Source organism: Panicum hallii, chromosome 6, assembly GCF_002211085.1.
Source record: "Panicum hallii strain FIL2 chromosome 6, PHallii_v3.1, whole genome shotgun sequence".
NCBI classification, from domain to species: Eukaryota; Viridiplantae; Streptophyta; class Magnoliopsida; order Poales; family Poaceae; genus Panicum; species Panicum hallii.
Window position 1 is genome coordinate 36151149 of NC_038047.1, and position 13251 is coordinate 36164399.

Consider the following 13251-nt stretch of genomic DNA (forward strand, 5'->3'; position numbering starts at 1 on the left):
TGGGTGAGAGCCAAGCTAGGAGAGGAGCCGGGTTCCGTCGGTGCTACTATGACTCTGTAGCCACCTTGGAGGAATAAAGTTTATTCAAGTAAGTTCCTCGTTTATCTTCAGTGTCTCGCTAGTTCTTTTCTTTACTTTCAGTAATTTGTTTATTTACTTTCGTTGATTTGCGGGATCCCTTGTCTGCGTGGTTAGCAAGTTCCATCCATTTGGGGTTTCTTCTAGCCTTAATGTGAGGCGGATCTCAGTGACTCGATAGTTTAGGCATGGTGCTTAGGCTTGGTTAGTTACTTCGGGTTGTGTTCCACCCTATGGAACAGTGTGGTAGGCGGCAGGTGGTAACAGCCCTATCCGTCCCTCTTAGTCCACCAAGTTCGGGTATTTTCATAGCAGTAGTAGCAGGTTGCTATTGGACTCCCCTCTCACCCCTTTCTGCAGTCCTTCCTCTTCTAGCCGTCAAAGCAGATCAAGTTAGTGAGTAGCAAGTTATCTAGGTAACGAGTTGACTAATTGAAGTTAAGCCCTCTACCCTCTTACCTATTCTCCCCTGGTGGGTTCGGTTGAATAGTCTAGGTCTGGTCGCGCTTATCATTCTTGAGTTCAATATCCCAGGTAAACTCTCTTATGAAAGCTACATCGGTAACCGTGCGCTTGCGGATTAGTTCGTATAGGCTAAGAAGTACCAACACTATTGAAATTAAAAGTGATGAACAACTATTCCGGTGGTTTGAGCTCAACCAAGAGTGTAGAGTTGTTCGCATTGATGCCCAAATCAATGACTTTGAAGGGCCATTACAGTTTTCACCCACAAAACATAGGTGTCACCCTGCAGTGAGGAACAAAGTACTTCAAACTCATATACTCCTCCTCTGCCAAGAGTTACACTATTGAGAAGTTTAATTAGCATATGGCCAGGATACAGGAGTGCCTTAAAGCAGTTGCCTTTTTAGATGAGAATCATCCCTACTTGTGGAGTATAAGCAAATTTTCTGATTATTGCAAGGTAGACTACATCAATAACAATCTCTCCGAATCTTTCAACAACTGGGTGAAAGAAGTGAAAGACCTGCAGATTGTGGAGATGCATGACACTATTAGAAAAATGATCATAGACAAGTTTGAATTGAGAAATAAGATTGCTATTTCAATGGAGGGCAAAATAATCCCATCTATTCTCGAGGCTCTTACTTCAAAGCAAAGCTATCAATGACTGCGAAGTTTTGAGGTATGCAAATAGCATAGCTGCAGTATCTGCACCAACCAAATCAGGAGCACTTTTTAGGCATGTTGTCAACTTTGAGTTGAAGACATGTAGTTGCAGGGCTTGGCAAGTGAGTGGAAAATCCTGTAGACATGCTTTAGCCTTCCATGCAAAACTTAGCAGAGAGGTGCACATGGATGACTATGTCCATGGGTACTTCTCTATTGACAGGTTCAAAAAGGCATATTCTAGTGTGTTCAATCCAATAACATCCAAGCAATTTTGGCCACATGTTAAACTAGGATGCAAAATCAAGAAGCCAATATTGAGAAGAAAGCCTGGGAGGCCGAGGAAATGTAAGATCAAGGCATCAGATGAGCCTAGTACAAAGAAAAGGAGGTGCCCTAAATGTCATGAACTAGGCCATACAACCAAAAAGTGCCAAGGAGGCTTAACGGCTAGACAGAAAAGGAGCCACCTGTGTAATTATAGTGCACTAGAGGGAAGAAGAAAGTAAGTGATGCATCTGTACTCCTTTTCCTTGTAAATTGTACTAATTGCATATCTATATAATTGTTTGCATAATTATTGATACATTTTTACTCCATCGTTTTGAAGTGCTAGTACAAGTCACATTGGAGGAGAAAGACCACCAACTGGGAGGGGAAGAGGAAGAGGAAGAGGTGCTTCAAGACTTGCTGCATACTTCAATGCTTAAAAATGATATTATTTTGGTGCTCAAATGTGATTTGAGAATGTAGGACATTATTTTGGGAGTGCTCAAAAGTGGTCTGGGCATGTACTGCATTTATTTTGGGTGCTCAAATGTAATCTGGGCGTGTAATAAGTTACTTTAGAGTGCTTAAAATCAGCATGGACATGTATGTTCTAGGTTGTATGACTTGGACGTGATCTGATCTTGTACTGCATTATGTACATGTGATGTCTTCTATGACAACGAAATATGCTTAAATGTGATCAGAACATTTGATCTCTTCTATAATAATTTCACAACGAAATAATTGCACTATGTCCCCACCGCTTACACGTGAAACAATGAATGTTGTTCCGGCAATTGCGTCTGTCATGAGTAAGAGAGAGGCACCTAGAGCATTTAGGAGCTAGATTACCTCCTGTCTGAGTATGACTATTCTTTGAATTTGAAGAGGCACCCCCTAGATTGAGGTCAAGATTAACGGCCTCATTAGATCCTGGATTTGAATTTGAACGTGGTGCTTCCGTGTTCTTTGCTATTGTTGTGTTCTTATTAGTACGAGGAAAGTTGAACTGCTATGATGTTGAGTGCGATGCAGCTGCGAAATCCAACCTCTGAAAAGGAGAAACTCTTGGAAAGAAGAGGCGATTGAAGACTGATTGGCTCCAATAAGAGGAGGATCAGCTCTGACTGCATCTGCATATGAATGAGGGCGCGTTGGCGGGATATGTCCATGAATTAAACTCTTCTTGAAAGTAAGCTTGAGATTCTCTAACCCATGTAGATCCTCCATTGCCCTAGAGATGAAAGGAAAGCTTATACTGCTCGCAGGAGAAAGAATGCAACTTGTATATCTGAAAACCAACTTGCCATGAGGATACCACAAAACTGAAAATCCGATCATGCAGAAGAGAAACCTTAAAAGCCACAACCTGACCACCCAAAGTTACTTGAAGGAAATTTCCAACCGAAACCAGAGAGAGCTTGGATTTGCAACGAGCAGAGGAGACTACGTACCAGACAAAACTTTCATGCTCGTAGCCAGCACGAACATTGACCGGCAGCCCGAACTTACGTCAAATGAAGGCCTGGAAATTCAGACACGGTTGCGGATCAAGATGGGGCTCCATGAGGTAGAGAAGCAGAATCGTACCTTATTGTAGTAGCAGTTGATTGAGAGAGATTGGAGAGGATCACCAGCGAGAGAAGAGATCCTTCAGGTTATCTCACGAGTCGCCACTCCGTGAAACCCGTAGCCATGGCGCTCTATCCCCTGGTGTCCCCGCTTTACCATTCGTCCTCTTCTGACAGTACATTATTCGTGAACCATCGTTAAGAAATATTCTTTGCATGTGGTTTTAAACGATTTATTACATGGATACAAAAGAACTCTGTAAGATGTCCATGAAGCAAACTGACACTCCTGTAGTAGCAAAGATTTCTGCCCATCTTTGGAAATGTCATATTGTGGTCCAGTCCAACAAGCCACCTCTACACAACAGTCAACAAATTACTGCTACAATACGTAGTAGCTTATTTTATAGACTTTGAGGGTATATATACTTATTAAGACATTGCATTGTCAATGATACTTCTAGTTAGTCTAAAAACACACGTGCGCGCACGCGCACGCACAGAGAGTGAGAGAGAGAGAGTACATCATCGATATTCTTTCTAGTAAACTAAAATATTTGCCTCTGAAAACAAATATACTGATTTCTGCGAGTTTATTATATGGCGATGATTAATGTCTGAGACTTGTATTTTTTTTCGTTTGCGTTCCATGTCAAGCCATCGAAGCATTACGGCCACTGATTTGTACGGGTATTCAGTTCCCTCCGGCTGTTACAAAGAATAAAAAAGAAAGAAAGGATCAACCGTCACATGCACGCCACTAACAGAACCTCGTGTACATCGTGCAGCACCGAGCGTCGAAGAAAGGAAGAAAAAAAGATGGCATCGGAGACCGGTTAAGCAGGTCGCGTCCACGTCGGGGAAGAAGACGAACCCCCCGGCACTCAAGTTATACTCTGCTTGGTAGTGATCGATCAATGGCGGATAGAAGGGTGAGCACATATTCACCGGCTTATCGGATCGACCGACCAACGTGATCAATTCCGGGTGATATGATCACAATAATGTGCCACTAATAATCGAACCTCTGATCGACCGAGATCCGCCGGAGAATTCCCCCGTCGGTGAGGCGGTGGCGTTGCCTTGCATTGCGCGCTGACGTACGCGTGCCTTCGTGGCTCGCCGGACGCGCCACGCGCGAGGATTCCGGCGGCACCCGGCACGCGCCGTCAGCGTCGGCGCGGGGGAATATGCGCGATACCAACAGCGGGCTGCCTGGATTTGGCGGCACACGCGCGCACCGAGAGCTAGCCACCGAGAAGGTCCGAGAGCAAGAGGTTTTTGGTTTGCGGCCGCCGACCACCGTGGCCGGCTGGCCGGCCGACGAGGTGGCGTCGGGCGCGCGGACCTGGCGTACGGCGCCGGCGACAGCGACCTACCTGGCTGGCTGGCTACCCGGCCGCGCGCGCGTGCGGCCGAGAAAATCAGAAAAGAAAGCGGTGTGGACGCGCGCGCGGTGGCCCTATCTGCGCGTCGCGATCGGCGGCAGGACGCGCTCGTTCACGCGTCGGCGTGGAAGCTTCGAGCCTGGCCGTAGCCGCCGATCGAACGGCTGGGTGGACCGTGTGCACGCGTCTGGTCCAGGCCCGGTGCAATGCTGACACTATCCTCCCCCCTTTCCAGGTAGAGAGAGAAGATCGGGTACAAGCAGCGTTGGTATCCGGCCGGCTGGAGATGTCGATCGGAAACGACGGAACGCCGGCGTCGGAACAGTCCGATCCGTCCGGTCACGCGGCAGCAGGTGCCCCTGCTTTTGGTGCTAATCCATTATCACCGCACCTTCTCTACCCGGTCCTTTGCCTTTCCCAGATAAAAAGCACATGCACCATGGATTTTTTTTTCCTCTTCTCTTCTTTCGTGCTCCTTGTCACGTGGCTTTGCGGAGCCTCAGTTTGTGCTCGGCTCTGCTCATACCATCGATTCTTTTTATGGTCCTGCACGTATACCTGATCAAGACGACGTGGATCAAAAGTACTATGGCAGCTTTTTATCTGTTCTTATTTGTTTCAGGTAGAACTTTTTATCCCTGTCTAATCTCTATCCATCCATGGCAACTTCCACGCGTGTTTGCCTTCTGTACCAGGACCTGCCGCAAATAAACCAACAAAAGCAGCTCGATCTGAGCATGACACTATCCAAACAGTGCTTCCATGTGCAGTTCCATCAGCCGGCGTTCAGGTGCGGCACCGTGCGCTTGGCTGCTGACCCCGGCTAGGTGGTTTTCACTTCTCTCCTGCGTCCTTGTGAAACTGTGATGTGGGCTGGCGACATCGAGCTCATGGCACTTTGCAAAGAGCATGCAAAGCGTGCGCCCAAGTGACAGCATGCTGCTTCACCGAGAGCCTCATCATCCTTAGCTCTCGTTCTTCGAGTGTGCATGCACACGACTTCAGAGACGAACTTGAGCCACCAGTCGTTATTGGAATCTTTGATGGGTGCGTTGCTGGTTCAGTGTATGTCTCATTGGAAGGTGGTGCTGTCCGATTGACAACCTCTGATTTGAGCCCTGACGGGAGACTCGATATCATTGCAGCAAAACGGCGCTTGTTAGGAGAATCTTAATTTGGTAGTTTTGGGTGCGAAGCATGGGGCTAAAATAAAATAAAATCTGCTGACCAATAAGCGCCGCTCAATTGATACTACATGACAACATGGATATATAACAGGATAACTGAAGTTAGATTGGATTGTATATTCAGCTCTGGGGACAATTGTATATACTCCAATTGTCTAAAAAAGAGTGCATTTGTATAGCAAATCTCAGACATAGTAGTCTTATTAAGAAATATTAATTAACTAGTCTATCAACCCGTGCTCCTGCACGGGCTAATTAGAATTAATATAAAAATAGAATTTATAGCTAATAATTATAATTATTTATCTCACCTTTTTTCATCTATTAAATATTCTAACACATACTCTAAAATACATATTTATCATTATCTAATTGCAATAGATTTTATTTTGCATCACACTTCCATGTGTGTTTGATATATAGTTAATCGAACCATCTGTTTGTGAATTGGTATTCTTATCTCATCCGTCATACATGATACATGGTGACACATTTCGTGGGTAGTATTTTTATATAAAAATAACATAAATAATATATTAATAATGATAGAAATAGTAATTTAGAATATTATATTGGTGCACTTTAATATCTCTACTATTTCTAAAGCAAGCATTGATTCCTTGGTCCATCAATTGAAATTCTAATTGGAACCTGGATAAATTATTCAGAATCCTAATCGAAACCTGAACAAATCAATCAGAATTCCAATCCGAACCCGGACAATCAATACCTCACGTGGTCATGGTACGGTTTGTACGTGGACTGAAAGAGCATAAAGTTGGTGGTCTCATATTGTTCAGGTAAATTTATATTATCCATTGCAACACACAGGCAATGTGCTAGTTTTTTATAATTATATAATTTAGATTCAGTTTTAGGGGTTTCTTTAAGTTTTAATAATGATATAATTGGATAATTTACATGCAAAATTAGAAGGTTATTTGCATTATTTTTATAATGGCATAGGTGGTTAATTTACATGAAGATTAGGGGTTACTTTAGATTTTTTTTTTATAATGGTAGGGATGGGTAATTTAGATACATGTTTAAGGGGTACTTTAGTCTGTTTTCATAACAGCAGATATGGATAATTTATTAGAAAAGATAACAAATCCAATGACTATTATGATTAGAGTTGTCGGATTGATTGCCGGATGTTTCTGATTTTTATGAGAATTTCTCTAATTTTTTAAGTGTACAACTAGAATTCTAGTTGACTTCACCTAGAAGGTTCCAAAGGAGCCTTCAATTAGTAACTATACTATGACATGCGCTGAATAATGCTGTGAAATTGCCTTCTAGGTGTGTTGTCTTCATATCAACTATCTTAGGTTTAACTACCAGAAACATGAATCTATGTTGTTTTGTAGCAAGTAACCAAGTTCTCGGACATTCCCAACATAGCATACCGTGTTACACGCTGTCTGTATTAAAAAAAAATCGACGACAGAGATGTAGCTGTTGCTTTCACGGTGCGGTGCCCGCCATGGCGGCCGTGTGCTAGCTGGACTGATGGTCCATTGACGCGGAACGAAAATGATGGGGGGCAGGAAAGCCTCGATAAATTCAGATGGTTGGATCCATCGGGTGCGGGCCATACAATGCAAATGCATGCAGAGATAAGCCTGGCTCGCACTCGCAGCTGCTGTTTCTGCCGGCCGGCGCGCCCACCAAACAAACCATCGGTTGTCGTCTTCCTAGACCCGTCCAGTCCATCCGCACTTCGCTGCCCTGGAAAGCTTGTCCATATCGGTATATCCAGCACTACCAATCCGCAGCCTCACTCATTGACTCGCATTGCATGCAGCCGCCACCACGCATCTATGGCAAAAACCTATTTTTTTTAAGAAAAGAAACGCGCGATCCTCTTCTGTTGGCAAAAATATGTTATCTTGATATGATGATATCTAGATTGGTTTCAGAATAGTTTGATTGAGAGCTCAGTAAAATGGAAGATTGCAGCGGGCTCATTCTAGCTAGTGGAACGGTTGCGACAGAACGCCCCCACATCGCTCCTCCAGGGGCGACACGGGTGGCCCCAAAACCTAGCGCGCCTCCCTAATCACCCGTCTCCCCCAGCCGCGCCGCCGTCGGAGCTGGCCACCAGAAGCTCGTGCGGCAGCGAGGATGGCGGCGGCGGGACCTTTTTCTCCGCTTTGTTGTAGCCGCGCGCCGATCTGGGCTGCAGCGGCTCCCCGCAGTGCGATGAGCGGCGGTTCTTCAAGGTGGCCGGTGGACGGATCCAGGAAGTCGCGGGCGGATCTAGAGCCCGCAGTGGGAGGTGGCTTGGTGGTTGTGGCCCGAACGCAAGGGCGCAGGCTGCTGACGAGGCAGCGAGCGAGCGGGCCTCATCGGGGTGCTATGGCGGCGGCGGGCCTGCTGGCCGCGTCGGCGTGCCGTGGCGGCGGCGGGCGAGCGGGCCTCGTCGGGGTGCTGTGGTGGCTGCGGGCCTCAGGTGGAGTCGGCCGCACGCAGACGAGGAGGCAGCGCACGGGCCTGGCGAGGCGCCGCAGCGGAAGGGCTGTCTGCTTAGCACGTTCGGGAGGTGGGCAAGCACCGGCGAAAGCCAGGTTTGACGTGCTGGCAAGACGACGGTGGCGCCCTCGGGCGCCATTTATCTCCTTAGAGGCGTTATTATGGTGTCTTTCCACTCCGGTCAGCTACAGGGGTGCGTCGGCTACGCTGTGGTGGCGTAGCTGGCGGTAGTTTTGCTTCGGTGAGTGCCGGTGATGCCATGGTGGCTTGGCTGGCAGTAACCAAGCAGGGGCGCCACTGGCGCCATGGTGGCGTGGCTATTGGCGCTAGCTACTTCTCGTTGAGCTTGGCTGGAGGCAATAGTCGCAAAAGGAAAGCTCGTGTCGATGATCCAATCCGACCGAGTGGAGTTTTCCTGTTGAGACTCGTGTCGATTACCACCCAACGCCGAGCGTGGATGGATGGGTTGCGGAGGTGTGCTGGTCGTGGTCACTAGTCGTTCTTGAGTTGAGTGGTGTGGTCGTGTTGATGCCCCAATCCAACTGACTAGTGGTTGTTCGGCTAGGTTGCAAGTCAGAGCTGCTTGGTGTGTGTGCAACAAACTTGGCGACGATGAGCATTTTGGCCATGTTTGCTGGTTGTAGGTGATGTAGCTGTAGGTGCTGTAGTTGCACGATTTTCGAGTCTGGTTTACCTATAAACTGCTATCTTCTTTTTATTAATATACGCCGGAACGCAAGTTGTTGGATCTTTCAAAAAAAATCCTAGCTAGTAGATGCCAGATCCATCTCATTTAGCTTTTTGTACGGTAGGCGTGCACATCCTAAGTAGCTTATGTTATCCCCTCCGATCCTACTTTTGCATATGCAGTTTTCTAAGTGGTTGGTTGCTAAATAAGATAACTTACTTTGAGGGTGCTCAAGGCAATCATATGGTCATAGTACTTTGAGGGCAGATCGATCGAACTTTTGTTTATTCCTTCTGCTGCAAATACTCATGTTAATTTCATTACATGAAAAAAAATATCAATTATTATTTTTCGGAATACTATATATATATATGTATTCCGTGTGAAAATTTTGCGTTGTTTGACTTTCTGCTCATGTTTCATTTGTACTACTTTTGGCTGAAAATTCTTTTTGAATTACTGCAGAATTGTCAGTTTATTTCTTTTTTCCGTTTGAATGGGCTTGGATCAGGCTGGATCCTTGCCTATCCTTGCAAGTTGAGGCCCAACAGTGCTACTGCCAACCCCAACAACAACCTTGCTGGTCACAACAATGATCTATGACTCACTGTGATGCTCAACTATTGAAATGATTCCTCTAAAAAAAAGCTATAGACATTATTGATTATTTGGTGATCATCTATTCAAATTTCATAGGTGGTTTCGAGGCAGCTAGCTTAGATGCTAGCAGATGCATGCAAAGCTCTAACCGTACCATGGAACAAATGTAGGACAATCAGCTAGCTAGCACAAAGGGCCCCGCGGGTAATCTTTGCTAAAGCTCCTTTCTCAGCTTCTAACCAAGATATGTGCTGCTGGCAAGTGGCCAAGCTGATATTACATTATTCTTGAACCGTTAAGAAAATATTCTTTGCATGTGGTTTTATACGATTTACATAGATACAAAAGAAGTTTGGAAGATTTGGGCCATGATTAGTCGGCGAGCTAGTTGCGTGCGTGCCAATGGCGGGCATAGGGCAACGTGTTCATGAAGCAAACAAACACTCCTGTAGTAGCAATGCTTTCTGCCCATCTTTCTACTTCTGGAAATGTGGTGTTGTGGTCCAGTCCAACAAACCAACTCCAGACAACAGTCAACAAATTATTGTTACACGTATATATATGACCTAAGTATGTAGCTCATTTTATAGATCTATGAATTTCATAAGAAAGTTATACGGCTGCTAGAATATTATGAAGGTCGAAAATTCTTTAATTTCTAAAATTTATTTAATTTGTGAATAATAGGCAACAAGGTTCTTTAGTATACTTATTAAGGCACAATTCATAGCTGATGATCTTTTCAAAGAGATAGAGAGTACATTATCGGCAATATTTTTTCCAACAAACTAATGTGATCGTCTCTTGAAACAAATACTAGTGAAAAAGAACACTATGAACCAATGTGAAATATCAATAACCATCGAGTAATCTGACACTGGCGTTCATTGTTTGATTTTCTATGGATACAATATTTTTTAATTGGACACGTTCGTTCCTAATGAAAGCGAAATATATAATATGAGCTCAAAGAATATATTCCTTGTAATTTCCTTCTAATTGTCCAAAAGAGCACATATCTTTGCGAGCACTTAGCACAAATTAATCTTGTGGATTCAGGTCAGGTGTCGACTGGCTTTATACCTGTGTCACAGCCTACGTGTTCAGTGTTTGCCGATTTGCCAATCACGAGGCAACGAAAAGGAGAAACGAATGAACACGGACCAACAGAACCTAATACCAACCACGCGCACACTACGAATTATGAGGATCTAGATAGCCAGTAGGAAATACAGAAGAAGTTCGCAAAAAGTTGTTGGGAATACTTCTTTTTCATATTCTCCAAAATGGACGGAAAGGACATTCTGATTTTTTTTGTGCGTCTCCATCACTTTTGTCTCTCTTCTTAGACATTTTTGGTGAGCTAATTCACAACACCTTATTGCTAATTTAAGTGTGGTTGTGTTACGGTCAAATGATGAAAATTTATTTGTGTTCAAATTTACATGATCAAACAAATACAAAGATGACCACAAGGAGAGAAGTCCTCTGTATGCCAACTCCACTTCCCCCTCCCCGTTCTCTTCCTCACCACTCCCTCCAATGTCCCGTGTCAAGGTCTCAAGGAGTCCCCACATCCTAGTCAATTTTGGAATCCAAGTTTCCTTCATTCAGGACTCAGAAAACAATACTCGACTTCTTTAATTGCTGAGAGAGGTCTTGCTCTCTACTCCAACTACTCCTCAAGACTCCACAGGTGGTATGACCTAGCAAGAAACCTAAGGAGGGGCACCCCATCAGAAGCCAAGGCGGGGCTTCCATGGTGGAAAATTGCAATCTACCATCAGAAATCTAGCATGATTTTCCTTTGTGAGTGGCTCCTTAGATTGAGATCTAGTTTGGTGATTGCACGCAGTCCATCTTTTATCTTAATAAAGGAGTATTAGAAAAGCCACCACATTGCCGAGAGGGGCTAAAAGCCACCATTGGTGACTTTCAGCTACAGTGCGCGAAATCGATCTCTAGTGACGGTGGATAACGATATCCACCCCACCAGAAATAAAAGGCTAGTGCCACGGAAAGTGATTTTCTATACTAGCGAGTGAAGCACGATACTGTACATATGGTTTTGTCTAGGTAGCTCACACAGAACGACGACTATTTTAATTGAAACTTCTCTTGCGAGTATTTTTGAAAGCTAACTGGTAACAAGAACTAAGAAGTCTCAAAATTATGATGAAGCGGAAGAAAGGAAAGCTAAAAGAGATGGCTAGATTAAAAAGGCTTCCAGCAAATTAAAGAGGGCCCACTCGCTTTCGTGAGCTCCGTTTTTGTGGCTGGATCGGACGTGTCGGGCTCCTAGAACTTTTATCTGTAGCCTGGTGGCCTAGCTCGACAAAGGTGCAGGCATGCCTCAAGGTGAAGCAGCTAGCTAACATGTAGCAATGTCGTCACGGCGTGCAAATTAAAGGTCGATGATGCATGGATGCATGATTCTTGTATAGATGGATGGATAGATGGATGGATGGATGGATGGATTGGAGACGGTGGTAGACATGATCGGTCGAGGTAACGATAAGGATTCCCATGCATGCCTTCCTGATTCCCCGGGAGGAAGAAGGTGGCCGGGGGTGCCGTGGCTGCCGTGATCAGTCTCCATGCATGCCGGCGCCATGGCTGTCAGATCGAGTAGTTCTTTACGTCCTTCCCAAGGCAGAAACAAGTGATGGCCGCCATGCTGATCGGTCTACGGAACATAGACATATATATATAGGTTGCTGTTCTATCTCCGTCGTAGATTAGTATTCGAGCTACTACCAAAACCTACTACTCCCTATACCTACTTTGAACACACGACCACCATCATCGGCCGATCGATCGACGCGACGATGATGCCTGCCCATGCCAATAATTTGCACCGGCCGGCACAAGGAATAGTTTCCCGTGGCTGTCACATGCCAGTGCTGCAGCTAGCGTCCACGTAAGCAGTGAGCATCAGCATCGTCTATATTCGGTAGCTAGCTAGCTAGCTCCATCATCGATGGCACACGTTAACGTGACGCGCTCCCGTTCGTTCTCGCTCGCTGCTGGTGGCTGCCTGGCTGACTGACCTAGCGAGCTAGCTAAGCTAGGTCCCGCCGTCGATCGGCCCATCGGGACGGGCGGACGGCGGCCACTGCATCATCGAGGCAGTTAGGCGACTGTTTACTTATCGTGTAGGTACCTTGCATTGAGATTCCATCGCCGGCCAGCCATACAAAGAACAACATAGTTAGAGAGCGAGCGAGCGCACTGGTGGCGCTCAATGACCGGCCATCCACGCAGCCACACGTCAGCAAGAAGGAACCTAACGATCGATCGTGGTCACCATGCATGTGTGTCGTCGACGCATATCATTCGTGCTGCAGCATGCTCGCATGTGAACGATGAACGATGCTAGCCCTAGCTAGGCTAGCTTCTATAGATCGTGGATCGGAAATAAAGCAGCTGCGTGCTAGACTGTCACGTACGCGTGCGTGCTGCGACGAGCCACTAATGAGGACGGAACGGCGAACTAACGAATAAGCTAGCTGATGATGGAATAATAGGGCACGTGGCATGTCGTCCAGCAGGCACTGCTATGTTGCATGCACCAAGCAGAATAATCCTTGAGTGGCTCAGTGGCTGGGCACGCAGCAGTGCAGCAGCAGCAGCAGCAGCAGCAGGAGCGGCCAATTATGCCGGCCGGGAGATTCCGATCCCCGGTCGATCCAGCCAGTCCGGCAGGCCTCGGTCGGACACGTACGCGCAACGAGGCGCCCAGAGGAAACGCGATCTCGGCCGAAGAGAGAGCAATCATGTGATGGATGCCGCAGTAGGGACCAGCCATACGCACAGCCATACACTTATTACATCTGCATATACGCATATATGTATATATGTAT

The 13251-nt window shown here is 46.0% G+C and overlaps 1 long non-coding RNA gene across 1 annotated transcript; it reads right to left on the reverse strand.

Annotated features, from left to right (window-relative positions):
- Positions 1 to 697: 697 nt before the first annotated feature.
- LOC112898480 lies at positions 698 to 3189 on the reverse strand. Its single transcript, XR_003229835.1, has 3 exons — positions 3070 to 3189; positions 2934 to 3004; positions 698 to 1066 (listed from the first exon to the last, which is right to left on the reverse strand). It is a non-coding gene; the product is annotated as an uncharacterized LOC112898480 (long non-coding RNA).
- Positions 3190 to 13251: the final 10062 nt, after the last annotated feature.